The sequence below is a fragment of the Chelonoidis abingdonii genome, chromosome 1 (assembly GCF_003597395.2).
Source record: "Chelonoidis abingdonii isolate Lonesome George chromosome 1, CheloAbing_2.0, whole genome shotgun sequence".
NCBI classification, from domain to species: domain Eukaryota; kingdom Metazoa; phylum Chordata; order Testudines; family Testudinidae; genus Chelonoidis; species Chelonoidis abingdonii.
This window is the reverse complement of record NC_133769.1, coordinates 190,186,425-190,206,571: the sequence shown is the minus strand read 5'-3', so window position 1 is coordinate 190,206,571 and position 20,147 is coordinate 190,186,425. Positions and strand designations below refer to the sequence as shown.

At 35.8% G+C, this 20,147-nt stretch overlaps 1 long non-coding RNA gene across 3 annotated transcripts in view; it reads right to left on the bottom strand.

The window, feature by feature from the left end:
• The window catches only part of LOC116815468 (uncharacterized), a 325,990-nt gene that overhangs the window by 58,422 nt on the left and 247,421 nt on the right, over positions 1-20,147 (bottom strand). For all 3 annotated transcript variants that reach the window (XR_012657152.1, XR_012657151.1, XR_012657153.1), the window contains one exon: positions 3,587-3,644. This is a non-coding gene — a long non-coding RNA (uncharacterized LOC116815468). The remainder of the gene's footprint in view (positions 1-3,586; positions 3,645-20,147) is intronic.

The window sequence follows — 20,147 nt, the reverse complement described above, 5'->3', positions numbered from 1 at the left end:
TAATAGCAAAAATGCACTTTCACTGTCCTCCACTAGAAGAAAGTCATCTTCAGGCACAGACCTACTTGGATACATATACAAAGGGGGCCCAATTCTGATTTTGACCTTTCAGCACGGTAGTAATATAAATAATAACTAACAATTCTGGACACCCTATTATTATACAGTAAAACTGAGCAAAACTCAGTACTAAAACTATAGGTACGTGAAAATAAGTATATGGTATCCCACTACTGTAATCCTCCACCTCTATCCCCATTTTGTTTGTCATTCATTGCAGTGTTGCCTCTAATTTAGATTATTAGCTCCCTGGGACAAGGACCCTGTTAATTTTATTTGTTTTATAAGCACCACAAACAGCTTTGGAAAATTAGAAAAAAACAACAACAAGGCTAATCCATTCCTATGGGACTCTTCCTTAAAAAAACAACCAACCACCAATACGTGTATATTTCTAGGGTCAGATTTACACCTTACATGCCCCTAGGAACAGCATCTTCAGCACGCACACACACACACCTGCCATCTACAGCTGACCTCCGTGTTTTCCTTGGAAAATGAAACTTTTAACCCACTTTTAACTTTTAGGCATCCTAGAACGCCAGCACCCCTATGCATGTGCCTACTGTGCCTAATTTGAAAAACAACTCTGTATATTTCAAGACTCATGAAGGAGCAGACTCACTCTTCTGCACAAGATCTCTGAATAAAGATGCAGCAGCACTGAGCACAGGGCCAGACCAGATGATTTGGCAGCCTACGGTTGTGCAGGGATATACCAAATTGCACATTACCACCTCTATCATAAAATACAATATGCTATATCATATGCAAACAGAAAATTTTCACATCCAACTAAGGTACGAAAGGCTCTCCAAGAAAAAACAACAACTATACCATGCATTATTAAATATTCTAACTTTGTGCTTGAAGTGTGGCTAGTATGGTACTTGGATAACAGTGATTTTTCCTATGCATTTTTAGCTTATTTTCTTTCACACAATTATACATTTGCCCAATTGCCTCTTGCAGGCCAGGCTACTTTGCTGTACATTTTCAAATTCTTTTTAAATCAATCCCATAATAATTCCTATATAGGGAATTTGTTTCCTTCTAAAAGGTTTCTTTTTTTTTTCTTGCACAAACTAAACCTAACTATTTTTGTTCCAATTGTAGTGATTTAGTACTGTTTTCCCCACCAGATGGCAGTAACTTCAACTTAATATAAACCAGACTAGTTGCCACATGTGCTGCAAACAATAGTATTCTTTATGTTTGGGATTTTCAGAAAAGGGATTGCTGGCTGTTAACATGGAGTTGTTTTAGATCCCTGTGATTTAATTACAAATCAGAGGGCAATGTTTTCTACTAATGGCTAAGGTTAACCATGATCAATGTGCTCTGCAAAGTAAACTGCAGTCTGTTTGTAGCAAATAGCTCTTACTCTGACCCATTTTTTATTATACCTGAAATTCGCTGGTTGCATTTTGAAAATGGTGGCGATTTAACCTCAATTATATTTCCTTCTCTTTTTCCCTTCCCAATATTTGTCCACAAGTAACTGCCAATATTACACCAAGTTTTAACTAATTTAAAAGCTCACTTCATGTGTTTTAGTGCATATGAGTATTAATAATTTAAAATGCTGACTATTCAATATTTTACTAAATGTATGTCTTCCACTCTCTTCTAGACTTTCATGAGCTGAATAAAGCCTCACCAAATCTTTGTCCCCAGTGAAATAAACTTGGAAGAATTAATAGAAGCTCCTTTTGTTGTAGGACATGTCAAACATATACAGCAACTGATCAGACTTTTGTTATTTTGGTGTTAGATCTTGTTAGTTTGGTATGGCTTAGAAATGTATGCTTTTGTGTACAAGGCACCAAAACTTATAACAGAGGTTCCTATTCCTAGTTTTCTTTAATGAAGCATTATGCCAGTAGTCTGATTGTTAGCCTACCTTAATTCAGCTTCCTCCACAGCAAATATGTAATGGCTTCATTTTTTAGAAAGCAAAACAAATAAGCTATTCATGAATCACTACAAACCTTTTGCTAGAAAGACAGAGACTTATGGAGAACATAAAATAGATCCAGCTATTATTATACCTAGATTAAAGCTACATCTCTGCTTCAAGATTAATAGTTTTAAAAATAAACAATATATTACTAATATGATATATCCAGACATAAATATTCAAATTAATTTGACCTTTTCTTAAATTTATTATTCAAATTTTAAAGCCTGTTAGATCTGGTCTTCCTTTGATGTGCAAGTGTAAATCCCAATATTAACATTAATATGATCTGGAGGTGAACTTATTCTTACATGGACACTCAGAAAAACTGTTTTAGATAGACGTGATATAAATATATGGTGCTGAAGATTTCTGTTTTATTTAGACAAAATTCAAATCTAATACCTTTGAATGTGTCATGGAAAACTTGAAAACAACAAAACATGCCTTTTTTTAACAAATACATTATTTCTCTTCTGTTCTTTACTCCTAATAAAAGTCAAAATAATACATCTTTTTGCCTATGTAAAAATTTGTTAAGGGCCCAGAAATGGAAATTATTCATTACATAAGAACATAAGAATGGCCATCCAGCCCAGTACCCTGTTTACTGACAGTGGCCAATGCCAGGTGCCCCAGAGAGACTGAACCTAACAGGTAACGATCAAGTGATCTCTCTCCTGCCATCCATCTCCACACTCTGACAAACAGAGGCTAGGGATACCATTCCTTACCCATCCTGGGTAATAGCTGTTAATGGACTTAACTTCCATGAATTTATCTAGTTCTCTTTTAAACCAGCATATCCCTCGGCCTGTGCCACTTCCCGCAAACCCTATTGGCCTGGAGCGGCGAACCGTGGCCAGTGGGAGCCAGGATCAGCTGAACCTCCAGATGCGGCAGGTAAACAAACTGGCCCAGCCTGCCAGGGTGCTTAACATGGCGAGCCGCGTGCCAAAGGTTGCCGATCCCTGGACTAGATGATCTAATGATCACTCCTTCAATCTCTATGAAATATCTGGATCACTGTGTAATCAGATTGAGATAATCTGCATTCCTTGCAAACCAGAGGGGAAATTCTGACCCCACTGAAGTCAAGGGCAAAATTCCCATTGAATTAGAAACACAGAATAGAATATCAGGATTGGAAGGGACCTCAGGAGGTCACCTACTCCAACCCCCTACTCAAAGCAGGACCAAAACCCAGACAGATTTTTGCCTCAGATCCCTGAGTGGCCCCCTCAAGGATTGAACTCACAACCTATGGTTTAGTAAGACAATGCTCAAGCCACTGAGCTATCCCTCCCAACTATGGTCAGGATTTAATTCTAGGTTTCTGCCTCAGGTTCTCCTATTTGTGAACACTATCAACTAGCAGAATGATTGCAACAAATTCAAATTCACATCTAGAAAAAAAAACATTCTAAAGTGTGGTACTTAAGTAGGAAAATTTTCCATCATTTTAGTTTGCAAAAACATCAGCTGCAATAGTGTGCAACTACCCGTGTTAGTGTTGGATTATGGACACCTGTAACTGAAATTTCAAATAAAGAATTCAAGACTTACCCCTAATTTGTGAAACAAAAAGGATCTTTTCGCAAAAGTCATAACAGCAGCTATCCACCTGAAAGAAATACAGTTAATCAAGATGAGGGTAAAAGATTAAAAGGATCACATACCAAAGCCAGACACTTCAAAATAACCCAGTGACATTATATTTAACTCCTTTTCAAAATCAATTAAAATTATATCCCAGAGTTACAAAAACACAGGAGGAAAAGAGGGAAAAAGTCTTGTCTTTTAGTTTACAAGATTTGATAAATTTCCCCAAGATGCTAACTGCCAGAGAATTACAGTGCATCAGTAAATCAAGAATTTCAAATAGTATAACCAAATACCGATATTATTAGCCAGACGGATTATGGTACTCATCCACTTTGCTATCATTTAATACAGAAATAAAATTTTACACTCTGAAAGAGTAACCCAATCTTTATGTAAAAAGTAGTACATAATTACACAACAATAACCTGCAACACTGTAGTTGTGTTATAGGAAGGTATAGTGTTGTGAGATATTGTAAAATATTTAACTAAAGAAAAATTGATTTTATCTTCTATTTGTGAAACTGTACATTTTTGTATTGTATCATAAAATGAGTTTAGAAAATCTAGAAATCTTCACTCCAGTTACATGCATATTTTAAGATATTTGATTTTTTGCCAAAAAATGTGGCTGAAACAGTTCATATAGATAGATAGATACAGTTTCAGAGAGGAAATTAAATTCTGACATTTCTTGAAATAGCACAGCCTGTTGGCCTTGAGTATGTAAAGCTTTGATAAATTAATATATTGTATTTTAATATTAATTATATTCTAATATAATAGCTGAATTATGCCATATTTATGTTGACATTACAATGTAATTACAATGTGACTGGACTTTGTAATACTTGTAATGACTGCTTATTAATAATATCTATGCATAGTAATTTCTCTGAAGTTATACCTGTCACACACAATCGCTAAAAGTTTAAAAGTCAAAAAATAAAAACAACAAATTTTAGCATAACTACTATTTATTTAGTATAGTATAATACATACATTATATGCATGTAAATGTACATGCATTCATAATGAAACAGAGGACAAGCACAAGTAATTCAGCTGGTTATAGGATTTTGTATAGGCACATACAGAAAACAAAAACAAAAACATAACCAGAGTAATTTACAGTATAACATTTTAAATATGAAACTTGAGGGGTGATAAGTTATTGAATCATGGAGCTAATCTTCAGGTTATTATGATGCAGGAGTAGCTACTCTATAGTTAAGTTTGCAACCAGTTTCTATTTTTAAAATCTTATTTTAGCCCTCTGAACCTATTTTTATTTTCAATTAATTAAAAAGTAGTATGAATTTTTGATTGTGTTAAGTGGCCTTTTTGTCATCCTTCATACTCTACATCTACATAAACTATTCACAGACAGTGTAAAGTTGAGTTTTATATCCTGATATTAGTGTTGAAAGAGTAGTATTCATTTTGAGTTAAGGTTGTTGTGTTGCAATGAAATAAGTATTACTCTGTACTTGATAATGAGAAATGTATGGCAGTTTAAGATGATGGCCCCAATCCTAGAGGAAATCCACATGTGCTCAATTTACACACTGTGGGTAGAATCCCACTGAAGTGTTCGTCACAAATGGGATTATTCACAATGTATTAAGTAAAGTATAGACAAGTCTTTGCAGGGTCAGGCATTATATTGGTTTTAATTTTTTCAATTCCTTGCTCTTAAACTTTGTAAATTATGTGATAGATCAGTAAATTGTTACATTCAACAACCTTAATTGGCTTTTTAAATGTGTGTTTTTTGTTTTTTCTTTGTTTCTGGAGGTTCAATTAGTGTTAAATACAAATCTGAAAAAGCACAACCACTATGTAATTATACTGTAATTACAGCTACTATATTATAAAGTATAACTGTGGTATGGATACTGTCTTATGATACTTCCACCTAATTTGTCATTAACAAAAAATGACTAGAGCTTGACATTACTTCCCCCAGAAAACAAGAAAAGTGATGCATGATCATATAATTAAAACATGAGTAATGATGAGAGAGGGGGTTTGTTTTCAACAACTGGTGTTTTAAACTAAAAGTAACAACAGGAGGAAAATATGAGGAAGAACTACTAAAACTGGGTAGTTCGGAAAGGAAAGAAACAACAAGTTAGATTAATAGAGTCACTAATCCATCTTTCCCAGGAGCATAAGTATGTGCGGGAGAAGGGAGGGAAGAAAGAAAAAGTAATGGTGATGGCAGAGTGCTAATCCAGTGTTCAAAGCGGATCCCTCTCTAATAAAATATGGTTATAAAACTTTCAGCAGTAGCCCATATATTATGAGCAACTCATTCAAAAAACCCAAACAAACAAGCAAACCGCTGGTGCAGCCACAGCTTTTAGTAGCATTTTCCTTTGCTGCTGTATAACTTCTTAATTTCACCTTGCAATGAACAAAATCGGGAGACTGATGTTCCCCCTTTTGATTTTTTAAACAAACCATAAAATTGAAAATATGGTTTAAAATGTGATAAAGCATTATGTAAAAATGTAACTATACTGATGCATCCTTCATATGCTGCATCCAAATTTATCTAAAGAAAAATTACCTCATGAGTTATTACAAATCCCTCAAAAAGAGGTATAATTTGGAAACAGTAACAAATACTTGCCCATAAAGTAATTGCTATATAGTAGAACCGCAGAGTTACCAATGCCAGAGTTACCAACTGACCAGTCAACCACACACATCATTTGCAACCAGAAGTACACAATCAGGTAGCAGAGACCAAAAAAAGGAAATATAATACAGTAGTATGTTAAATGCAAAGTATTAAAAAATAAAGGGAAAGTTTAAAAAAAGATTTGACAAGGTAATGAAGCTCTTTTCTGTGCTTGTTTCATTTAAATTAAGATGGTTAAAAGCAGCATTTTTCTTCTGCAGTAAAGTTTCAAAGTGTATTAAGTCAGTGTTCAGGTGTAAACTTTTGAAAGAACAACCATAATGTTTTATTCAGAATTATGAACATTCAGAGTTATGAACTATCTCCGCTCCCATGGTGTTCGTAATTGTGAAGCTCTACTGTATTAATGTTGCTTTCTGATTAGATGGAAGGGTCGATATAAATACAGATTTGCTCCACAATTTCTTGCAACATCCAGTGAGCCAGGACTATCTAGCTCAAAAGATTTGATCTTGCTCAACATCCACACATGCCAACTTTTGGTCCAAAGAATCAGTTGATTGGTCTAGCATCATGAAAGTTTATTGGCTCACTGCATAACTCAGTTACCCATGCATAAAGGGAAACATATGTTCTGAAAAAGACCCTTTTCCATACTTCTTGCATATCACTCTGCTTTGGTGCAGACATTTAATGAACTACTCCTCTTGTTAGCAGATGTTTTTTGGGCAGTTCTTCACCCAATTCACAAGCTGAATTGAGGAACTACTTTACAGAGGTGGCTAATAATACTGCTTCAAAGCACTGCAAGTTATAGCTCAAAGGCTGTGGTCATTAAGATACCAGCTTTACAAGCAGAGACAATGCATATCCATTGATAGTGGGCGAGGGGCAGAGTTTAAAGGTTTGGCTCCCCCCCAGGTAGGCCCCACCCCTTACCCTCAGTCTCCCCTCCCAGAAAGCAGCACCCCCTCCCTGCAGTGCCCAGCCTTTGCTCCTGCCTCTCCCTACGGGGCACAGCTTGTAGCTCACCCAGCCTCCGAAGTCACTTGACTGACTCTGCCAGCTACTTCACAGGAAGGGGATCTGCTGGCACCATGTGACCAAGGAAGCCAGCCCTGAGTCAACAGGAAACCCACACACAGGAGTGGGGCACCCCAGCCCCAAACCCCTGGAGGCTGGGTGATTTCCAGAGGTGGCTTCCAATGCCCCCTCCCTCACCATCTGGGGGCTCCTGCGCATTACCCACGGTGTGGCCCTGGTTAAATCCCCCCCAGGTCTCTGTGCAAGACCCAAAAAAACACCCAGGCAGGGGCTTGGCCCCACGGGTTACCACTGACCCAGCAGCGCCCACCCCCCTGCAAGTCTCAGGCAGTTGCCGTATTTGCTCCCCAGCCGCAGCCCCACTGGCCTTGCTGGAGGGTAGTTATGGGTCAGTACTACCATGAGCCAGGCCTGCAAAGCGGGAGGACAAAGGGAGCAGCTCACTATTGGTGGCATCTGTTTTGAGATAAATTACTGTGCGCTCACATATTTTGAACCCACTCCCTGCAAAAAAAAATATATATATAAACCCTGGCAGAAATCGGGGTGGGGGAATGTGACCCCATATGCCCCCCCTTCCTCATGTCACCTCTGTTCACCAGGCTTTCAGTCCTTGGTATCTACCTCAGGATCTAATTTCACACTTATTTTTGAAATGTTAACTATCAGAGCCTTAGTCATCACACCACCCATTAAACCAAAAATCCCAAGGATATGATCTAAGATTTTTCATATTCCCAATTCTCTTTTGGAAAATCCCATTTTCCTATAAATGCACCCTTGCAACTGGCATTTATAGGCTACATTTGTTGACCCTTTTCAAAGTTACTCACACTTGTTTGAACCACTTCTGTTTTATTTGCACATTCTGCTACTTGTTGCATACACAAATTATATTTGCATTTAGTCTCTGAATGGAATAATTTGTAGTTGGTATAGGATTCTGTGCTTCCAAGTTTCAGTGACCTGATACTTACCCTTGGTAGGCTGGAGATTTTTATCTGTATTTATTTTGCATAACAGTATGGGGATGTTAAAAGAGTTTTCAGATTCCTTTCCTGTGAGTAATATACATGGACAGCGGGTAGCATAGGCAGGAGAAGGCTGTCCCTCCCGAAACAGCCCTGCCCATGCTCTGCCCCATGGCCCTCTCCTGCTTACCACTAGTTGGCCCAAGCCCAAGCAGGCATCTCCTCTTCTGGGAAGTCTGATGGGACTAAGGTATCTAAGACTTAGGGTGGCTGGGGCCACCCAGCGCCAGGAAGGCCCTGGGTCTTGGGGCTGTTCCGCTCAGTGCTCCAGGGTTAAGAGAGAGGGCTGGGCTGTGTGCTGCCCACCCAGTGCTCTAGGGCTCAGGTGGGGGCCACACACTGCCAATGCTTGGGGTGGGAGGCATGCGCCACCCGCCTGGCTCTCTGGGACTAGAAGTGCTCAGACGTCAGGGAGGCTGGCGGCCATGGGTGGGGGGAGGACTTTGGAATTCTGCAGGGTGGAACCTCAGATGGAATGGGTTGGGTGGGCTGGGCCAGGGGTAGCTTCCCTGAGCCTGTCGTTCACCCATCACTCGTGATAATATACCTTTTGCAAAGTTCTTTTAAAACTACAAATATATGTTTGAAATAAGGTGTGGAGGAATCATCAGTTTTGCAGGATGGACTTCAGCCACATAAATCTTTCATTAAGAGGAATTCTAAAAACTCACTCTCCTAAAACCATCTACTTCATAGGAAGAAACCAAATGAGAAACTGTAGCCACTTAACAAGCAGCACGTAGAGTCAACACCAAGATCAATCACATTAACTCCTCATGAGTCCTATTTCCTTTTCCATGATGTCATAAATGTGGTGAGGAATTGATCCCCAAAATGGTGTGCAGCAAGCACCTGATGGAAGACAGAACTAGCACCCACCTTCCATGAACCTGGGATTGTTCTAGTGGTGTACCTGTGCCTCAGGAATGCGAAATCAGTCTGAGGGTTTGGAGGATAGGAGCTTTTCTACAGATGTGACATTTCTTAACATACAATGGTGGTGGTAGATCTGTGTGACACTTTCAGCTTACAGGGGCCTAAAAAAAATCAAGGTGGCTCAGATCTTGGAAAATAGGGTCTTAGCATTCACAGTCTTTGCTGTGTAGTTACATGGAGAAGACCATGACAGCCAGAGTCTAGGGTATCACAAAGCCCTTCCAGCAGTTTTTCAGCAGCATTCTGCATATTAAAAGTTTATTCTGACAACATATAGGAACTGAAGATCCCGCAGCTGCACTAACATATTTGGTAGTGAAAACAAATCAGTAAAGGTTAGGCCTTGTTTTAGTATTGATAGTATATACACACTGAAAGAATGGTGCTTACCACTGTTGGAGGCCCAGAAAATGACAGGGAGACATCTGAACACTACATGCTCCTAATGTCAGACTAACTTCCACCATAGCAAGGGCAAAACTTTGCCAAGATATGAAGGTAAGCAAGAAACATTCTCGGAGTCTTTTAACAAGGTTTCCTTTTGGTGAGTGATCTGGAAGTTGGCCTGAAAATATTATCCAAAGCTCTGAGAGAAGGAGGGGGGATAGATGTGTTAGGATCTGGAGTATTCTTTCTTTGGCCTGATGACCCAGAAGCTGGGGTCTATTTTAGTGGCAAGTCATGGATCTGAGAGAATAGTCTTGGGAACAAAAGGGTAGTCATGTGTTTAGGAAATCAAACTGTGGTCCATACTGTTAATTACTACCAAGTCAAGCACTGTCATGCATTTGGCACACATATAATGTCTACCTTTTAGCATCTATTTCACAACAAAACATAACTCAGAATTATACAAATATCCTCATTCCAATGACTTAGCTCACTATGAAGTAGATTGATTTTGACAGAATACTCTGGAGGCCAACATAGCCCTAATTCCAGTAAGAATAATGTATGTATTTTTACCTCCCGATAACCTCCTGCTCCTTGGAGTGCTCCAAGTTACTGCTCTTCAATATCCTATATCCAAGACTGAAAATTCCCTCCTTTTATGGAATCATAGGAAAGAATAATCCTGGGGAAGATCAAGGGAGTTTTGGTGGCTATGGCTTCCTAAAGTGTGCCTCCATCTTTAATAGCCCTACACTAAGCTGGCATCTTTTTTTCCTTATATAGCAGACAACCCTAATCCCTAGTGTGGTGGGTTTGTTTTTTTTTTTACATACTCATTGTTCAGAGGCTGTGCTGAGAGAGAAATGTTAGTGGATATTATATATCTAGCCATTATCAGCTTTTTGCAGTGTTTTGTGTAGCACTGGGCTGATGGAAACCTGGGCTCTCTTCTGGCTCTCTTCTTAGTTTTGTTCTGGTTACTGATTTGACTTTATTCAACAGAGTTCTAGTTATATGAATCATGACTAACTCCTGCCCTCCAGTTAGTGATTCACAATGTTGGTGGGAGCTGCCATTATGTGCCTGGGTAGACATGATTTACTCTTGGTACCAAATCCCAGGATTTTCACCTATAAGAAGGGGGCAGATTTTCCTAGGTATCATACTAATCTGGTCCATTTGGCTTTCCTAGCACGTTTTGTAAGAAACATTCAGATAGGTCATTCAAGTGATGCTATTTTAAATGGAGCAGACAGTTCTGCTGTGAGATGTTGTATGGATTTTCTGAGCCTTTTTGGGCCAGAGGTGTCCACTGGTTCAGATATCTTAGTAAGTCAACTTTTTTTTTGTTCCAGCAGAGACAAAAATAATTTAACAGGATTAGTTTATGCAAAAATTGAATTACGATTACCAGGTTATAAATCCCCCACAATGACCCTTACAACAGACATAGTAAATCCTCATCTATAATGTTACAATTTTAAAGCTTCTTCCCACATTCTTGTGAGGAAAATATACATTGATCCTGATAGTCAACCAACAACTGCACTCCTGGGAATATCCAGAGGGGTGGCATGAACTCTGGGAAAGATCATGGGTCCCAAATGGGACCCTGCTCTGACAATTGCTGGTTGTGCAAGTCACACCACCTGATGACTTGCTAAACCCACAAAAGGAACTTCCAGTGCTTCCTGTCCTGTGATACACTCTCCCTGTTTTGGAGCAGCCACTTTGGGAACCATGTCACAATGGTGCTGAGGAGGCAGCATTATCCCTTATGGCATAGTGTCCTTGCAGCCTCTTGTATCCTTGCAGAGGATGATGAACTATTATAGAGAATTTGCTCTTCCAGTTGAATACATGCAGCAGAGGGGAAACTACGAGCGCAGAACCCATGGAGTAGCTCCCCATTATTCTTAACATATTGGGATACACAACTGAGATAGAGACTAAACTTTAACCAGAATGGGCTAGTGTAGGTGTAGAAGTTCACTAGTCACTCACGGCAGGAGCCACCGGTTGTTCAGAACCTTGGTGTCTCAATGGTGGTGGAGTCCCACATTGACCACCATTCTGTCCAGCAACAGGGCAAGATACTGCACTGCCCCGCAGGGGACAATGGGGTTAACTTGCTAATGATTGGCTGTTCACTTGTTCATATTTTCATTGCTAATAAAGTTGCAGTCTTTATCTTCAACAGAAACACATATCTGGCTCTCGTTGTGACAATGCCACCAGCAACAGTCTGTCCACGGCTCTGTACAAGAAAAGACTAATTATTTTACAAGTTGATCATGAATACAGTTAAGATCAGATCTTCCCCTTGCTACACTGTATAAACTGCCGTGAATCCAGAGATAGGTTTCCTGCAGACTTGAACATTCTGTTAAAATGAGCAAGCAAAATCCCAGACACAAGGTGAACAGGGTCTTCCTTCAAAAAGCAAATCTTCCCTCCTCAGCATCACAATCCAAATGAATGCTTATCATGTCTTTAGATGGAAAACAAGATGTGATTTCTAATGTAACAGTAAATTCTATCTGTGTTTTGACTGATACAATTATACTAATCTGTGCTCTTTTATATACTATACGGTATGATTATTGGGTATTAAGCTTTCTATTTTTAAAACGTAATAGTGAGAAAAATGAAGAGTATTTCATGTTAACCAAAATAAAGCATGAAAAATTGACAAGAATTTTTTTTTTAAATGCTTGGTGTTCTAACAGTGCACACATTATAAATCAGTGTTAGTTTGTCATTACTAACATGTAGCATGTTCCACTGTAATATTTAAACCTCCTACTGTATTAAAATGTAAAGAAAAAAGATGAACAAATAGATTTTTCTCTTAGCTAAAATGACCAGACAATGACCTGGAGAAAAAAGGTACAATTTGCAATCATGTCAAAGACATTTTAATAGTTGAATTAATATGTAGGACATAAATTATCTGATGAAGCAAGATCATGACTGTTTTAAGACAATGTGGTTACTACTTATCTCATTAATATCTAAATTGTTTGTGTTGCATATGGATACTGTCCTTTTTTTATTTTTTGGCTCTTTCCTAAGTAAGTTTGGCCCCAAAATGAGCAATGTAGATCAAAGACTTTACTGAAAAATCTAGTATTATTTAAGAGTAACTAACTGTATGCTCACATGCACTTTTCATTTCAAGTAAGTACTCATTAGACCAGAGTTAAATCAAACCCTTACATAAATGTATACATTTCATAATACACCCTGAGAAATTACACTACTTGATGCACTCATAAATATTAATTAACTTTTATTGGATAGCAATGTAAATTCAACAAATATAAGTACTATTAGAACTGTAATTATTAAACAGCAGCATAATATTTATGTAAATTAAGAGAATAATTATGTTACTGTAAACTTCAAACAGTATTCAACAGTTCTCCAGATTTTAAATCTCTACCATATTTAATTTTATTTCAAATATTTCTGTTAATCTAGTATTACTGATGATAAACAAACAAATGGTAAAAGTGACATAATAAATTATATGATATGCTGCAAAACAGAAATGGTTAGGACTTAAATCTATTTTTTTCCTTAATATCCTTCTGGTTTTAAAAAAAATCTACAGTTGTCACAAAACATTAACATTTCATTAAATAGAATACGTACTATTAATAATTATATATGCATTTGATAAAATAGGGGTACATCCGTTGGAATAAATATACTAACCATGTTAATTTTTCAAGCGGAAAAACAATATGCTGCAGATTAAGAACGTAACAAGGCAGAAAGGAACAAAGTAGAAACATAACCATTCTCAAAGGCTAATGGTTACACCACTGACTTAAATCCACTGATCACATTTCCGCTAGGCAAAAATTGTAGGTCTTTTTTCAGAGAAAGGTAAGACTATTATCATCAAATCATTCACTTTCCCCGTTTTTTCTTGCCTAAGAATACATCTCTGAAATTAATATAATGAAACCAAAAAGTGTAACCAAAACATACTAGATCAAAATTAGTGCAGAAAGATAGAAATTCATTATTTTCATGCTCTGTCAAACTTATAATAAAGGTGTACTTTGAAAGAAAAGCAAAATCTTATTTCAAATGGCATTCTCTAATGCTAATTCAACAAAACCGTTTGTGGCCCTGTCAAAAAAAGAAAACCTTGACCCTTGACATTTTCTCATTTAAGAGGATGAGAATAGCCGAAATCTTTTGTATCATATGAACATTTGTTTTGTACAAACATTTTCCTCCTTCATCTAGTTCTGAGTAAAAAACAACTCTATTCTCTACCAGCATAAGTCAGCTTCTTAACAGTCATGTGACTTTTTTTTTTTGCTAACAGCCATGTGCTCGCGTATCATTTTACTCTGAAATAACTATGTGGATTTCAGCTCAACCTTCCTTTACTTATAATGCATGACATAGCCTGTGAGGGAGCATGAGAACGTCTCTCATGAAAAGCAAGGTTCTCATAGTTGGCCTGTAACCATGGAAGCAGATGCCTTTTTCGCTTACCCCTGCTTACCTCTTTGCAGCCACGAGCTGCTCCCTATTGTTAAAAGGGGTACGCCTTGATTTTTCTTCATCATGACCGAACTTGCCTCTTCTTCAAAGGGCATGATGCTGCAGGTCATTGGTCTAGACTGTTTGCACGGTCCAGAGAACAGCCTTGATGTAACCCTTGCTCTGTCTGTGCTACACCACCAGCCGGGCGACTGCAGACTGTAGGGGGACATTGGAGATCTGTATTTGAAAAGAAGTCCGTCCGATTTTGCCATTGTGCCTTTTCACTCATCGATCGAATGAATATCGAACCTTCTGTCGTTGCATGTGTGAAATAGATAGCTTAGCAAGCACTTTTGTGCCCAAACCTGTTCAGTGGGCCAAACTGTCTTCCTTTTTTCCCCCCCAAGTATTTTCTTTTGTAATATATTAATTTCTTATTTGCTTTAATTAACTGGGTCCTAATGTTAGACCTACAGCTCAGTCATCAACTTCAATTACTTTGCTTTAGCCTGCCTGAATTAGCACTCTTTTCTTTATTTATTTTAAAGAAGTGCTTTCTTTTCAATCATTTTCTTTTAAAGTGCACTCCCTAGGGAAAAAAACAGTTCTCTCTTAAAAAGTAGAAGGGAGGCAGTTTTTAAATGAAAAAGAAAAGCCCCAAATTGTATTGTTTTTGTTTTAAAACTAAATTATAATGTGATGTTTTGCTATAATACATATAAAAATAATATAACAAGTGAATTTGGAAAGCTCCCGAGGTAATTTCAGTGACTAGTATAATAGTAAATAGAACAGAACCAGTAAAAATAGAAATAAAATAGAAAATAGTAAAATTTTACAGAAATGGCAGAAAATAAATTAGGTCTACTAGGGATTACTAAAAAAATAATAGATTCTTACCCCCCATTACACTAATGCAGTCATTACTTAAAACAATCTGACAATATGGGAAAATTAAAATATTAGTTATCTATCCTGCACCAAGCATTCCACTGGCATTCAGTAAATATTTTCACTTGGTATCACTGGTCAGCTTCATATTTGTTAAAAAATGTATAGTTTAAAATATATATTTAACCATACAAAATATTAAAATTATGATAAATAACTGAGGAAACATATCTTAGATATTATTTCTTAACTCAACTCTAGGAATATGTGCAAATAAAATAGTCTACTATATTATAACAGAAAGATATAAAACATCTAAGGTGTAAAATGACGTGTTCTTGAAATCAATTGGAAACAAGTTTTACTCTTCTTCTAACAGAATGACAAACTCTCCGACCACTGCTTGTCAAAAAACAATAACCTATAGACAGACACCAGAACCTACTCTTTGTAAAATATGTCTGCTTCTATTCTGTTCTAATAAAATTCAGATTGCATCAAAAAGGGCTTATATAATCTTCAGGGTGTTGCTCAGTAAGCGTTGTCGGTATATGACATCAGTGTATGTGTGTGTATATATATATATATATATATATATATATACACACACACACACACACATATACTGAGATACCACTATCTCATACTTCAAGGCATACCTATTTTCTCTAATTGCCACAGGCAAAGGGGAGGTGCACCAAAGAATAAAGAAGGTTATTGTGACAGATGAAACATAATTCACAATGAGTTCTCCTTTCATCCATCCTTAAGTAGTAGAGGATTACTCCAAGCTGAATTTTAGGGGAGTATGTATGATTTTATTTGATTAATATAAAGGACAGGCCAGAGGCTGAAAGGCAACGTAAAGCAATTATGCTTTTGCTGAAGGGTGCTATGGTATTTTTGTTTGTTTGTTTTTTGGGGGCAGAAGGGGGAGGATTGGAAATAGAAGAAATGTTAACCTGAAGAGAGTCTGAAGAGAGACAGGAAAAAGATAGGAACTGCCAAACAATAAAAGTTGGGATTTTCTGGAATGGATCACGATAAATGATTTTACTATAATTCTCCTTCATTTGACACTTAAATGAAAAAAGATCATGCTATTTCTTCAGTATATATGCGCTGTGAAAGTAGGTAAACTAATTTTTGTACACTTACTGAACTTACATGGCTTCACAGAAATTCATACCTGAGTCTTCTAACCATGCTGTTTATTACCACAATCAAAATTAGATAACTGTTTTTCAGTAAAATGACTCTTTTGTTAAACATCTGTAAATTGTTTGAAATGTAATTTTTAAACAGTAAATATGTACGTTTGCATGTATATTTTACAGCCGTCTGTTTCCCCATGACATGCTTTTGAAAACATTCTTTTAAGTTATTGAATTAAATTGTGAATGAATGCTAATTTCTTATTTTATAATTTCTCCCTTTTTATGTATAACTATTTTTTTAAATAAAAAATTACATTTATAATGTTTTTGGACAACATTTTTAAATAGAATAAGCTTGCACTAATAGCTAAGTTGCTTGGCAAAAGGACTATATTTCAGTTTCTCTGCAATAAATATATTTGTTGAGATTAATGAAACTTTTTTTTAGCAGTAGGCAACAACTATTTTTGTGCTTAATACAAATTTTAGTAATTCAACTCTTCAGTCTCCCAAAAGTACAATATTAATATACAGTGTGTATGTACATATAAACTGTATTGTATAGTATACAATGCATAGTTTTGTATAGAAAATATGAAGTCGGAGAGAAAATGTACCTCCTCAATGTTCTTTTCAGTTACATAAGCTATACTTTTGCTTATATATTATAGGAAAATTCAAACTACATACTTTGTACTTTTTGCTAAACTTTACCAAAAAAATTTGTTTGACGCATATGTAACTACTGAAACTGCATTATTATTAATTAGAAATAAATTGTTAGAGATCTGTGTACACCTTTGATATTTTTCTTTGAAATATAAAATGAAGATTAATTAGACTATGATCTTTCTTTTCTTGATTGCTGCAATATATCATACTAGCTAAGATGATTTAGCTTCTGAACAGCATAGTATATGCTTAAGTAAATGGCTTGGAATGTAGAAGAATATTCATATGAAATGAACATGTGCATTCAAATTTTCTGAATCGCCAGAGGTTGACCCACATAATGGTTATTTTATTATTGTATTGCTCTTTTATGCTATTCTTCAAAATATTCATAAAAACAACACAGGCACTGTCTAAAAACATTATTAAATAGCTAAATAACTTTATATTTTGCTTTGCTTTAGAAAGTGGCATGGTCTATCCTTATATTTGTAGTGTAATCTTGAAATGAATAGTCAGAAAATCTGTAAAGATACAAGATTAGAATAAAAGCATACATGGTGTATTTGAGAAGAAAGTAGCAGCCAAAAAAGATCATTCAAACCAACAAGAGCCCTCAGATCAAAATATTTATTACAGTGCTATGTTAATGTACTCCATGACATATGTGTAAATGATAAATTAATGTATTATATTCATATCAATAAGGAATAAGAAACCAAGTCAGTATAAGATTTTTAAAGTATTTAAGATTGATATCTATTGACTAAGGTTTTTATTCCTTATTGATATGAAAATAATATATATAAAGTAAGTGCCAAATGAAATTATTTTATTCTGATGAGAACACTTTCTTGTAACTGCTATTGCTATAGAATCAGTTGTATCTTTGCTATTTATAGTGAAGATTCAAAACAGTAAAGAATGTATACTCAATATTTATTCAAAGGATCAAATTGTATTTTAGCTGGACATACTTAGTCATATAAAGTATTAATTTAAATGATGTTGCTCTTACTTATAAATTTTCTAACAATGTTTGCATTCAATGTATTACAATTCCATTTGTTGCATTGCCTTTAAAACGACTGTTAAATAATATTCATTGTTGATATTGTATATAAAACCTACAGTAAAAACAGTAGACAGAAGCTTTTTAAAACTAAAAGCATTTTAGATCTACATATAGACAGAAGTATGGCATGCAGGTATTTAGGTTTAAGCACGCAAAGTATATTAATATGTTGAAATTGCACCATATGTATTTATTACTATAAATACAAAAATATTTGTATAACAGCTCATCTTAATTTCTGTTGCTGGAAAATCCAGACTGAGTATAAAGCATGTTTAGTCAGTTATTTCTAACTTTCTTTCTCACCTTTTGCTTTAAACAAACCCTCCTGAAATTAGCATTTATTTTTAATTGAAGCTTAATTTGTAGGTATAATGGTCTTGTTGTTACATACTCTATGTGGACTTAAAAATATTTATAATAATTTAAGATTTGCAATATTAGGAGAGATACAAAGAATATTGCAGTTTGGGAAGCAGCCGTGCTGGGAATGGGAAAAAATCGCAGACTTTGATTTTAAAAGACAAGCTGGATAGGAGTCAAAGCTGCCACATGCGGTGTGAAAAAATGCCACCCTGGTGTGAACAAAGGGTTTAAAATGGAGTCAAGAAGCATGCAAGCTCAATGTCTAAGCTTTTCCTGTGAATTGTTCTGCCACAACCTGCAGGATATCAAGTGGGCTGGGAAGAATAGAGAGCTCTTGGAAGCTTCAACAGAGTAAAATTGGCAGTCAGAAGTGTTAGGGTTTCTTTGTTTTGTTTTCTTGTTTGCACATCATTACAATAAGCTGTTTTACTAAAAACAGAAAATAAATTGAAGACAAAAATAAATATCAAAACATGGGAAGAAACCATGAAGTGTCCTGCTATCTTCCTTGGTGAAGCCCTTAGTTTGCAACAAAGAGAAGGAATTTACAAATTGAATCATTAATTTTATGAGACTGAACCATATCTACAAAAAAAAAATAGAAATAATACATATTGCCAGTAAAAGTTTGAGACTTCTTATTGAGCTAACACCTGCATAAATATATATCTTAAATTCTTATTGCTCTGTGTGTGTATATAGTTATATATAAGATCAGAAATAAAAAGACAATTCAAACACATGAAAAGAACAGTGCACCTGACAGAAATAACTGCAGCTTTTCATCCCTGACTTTATAGCATAAAGCTATAAATCTGCATATTCAATTCATAACACACTGTCATCTAAAATAAGTTATAGAAAAAAGTGCCAAGAGCATCTTCATATGGTTTGTGTCAAAGTCACCAGGAAGCTGCGCTGACAATATTTAACATTGCAAATTTAGGAATCAAACATATTTTACAAAATAGAATGACTTTACATATGTACTGATGCAATCTGGTAAATGATTGATGATAAAAAGGCAATCCTGCTTTAAAGCTATTTTAGAAAGTTTTCATGGTATAGCCAACAGTACAAATTCCTTTAAAAGAAAATGCCATACACATATTATTATTACTAAGCAAAAATAATGTTAAGATTCAAATAGGAAGACACATTCTAATCCAACTACTAGTACATTTTCTAGAAAATAAAGACACTGTCAGGCCTGTTATATTACATTTGCATTTTAAATTAAGGTTGAGGTCTCCAGCTACAGCTTCTATAGTCTGTGAATGCAGGTCAAGACAGAAACATTTTTGTGTTTACTGTTTGTAACTCTGGATAGAAATCAGTCTGTCACTTTCATTACAACCATACAATCAATTCTATTTAAAGTACAATGCAACAGTCAAGTCTAAGGACAAGATGGATCTCTGAAAAACCCTTGTACTATTTACAGAATTTATTTAGTATTACTTCTATTATGATTTCTCTTTTAATTATTATACAAGCTTTTACCAACAATTTTTTTCCAAACTACTGTTAACTGTAATTCAGTGCATACACCACAAATTAAGAAATGAATTTACCAATCCCTGAACTGATTCCTAAAAGTTGTCCTTCAATAATAATACAAATAATTTAATAAAGAATAATCCTACGGGAAAAAATACCTGTTTTAAACAATATCATGTTAAGTCATGATTACTCCCATTGCCATAAGATTTGAAGTTATAATATATTAGATACACCAGATGGCAGATATATATTCACACATACAGAGAGTAAAATCAAGAAGTCCATCTTAGAATAAT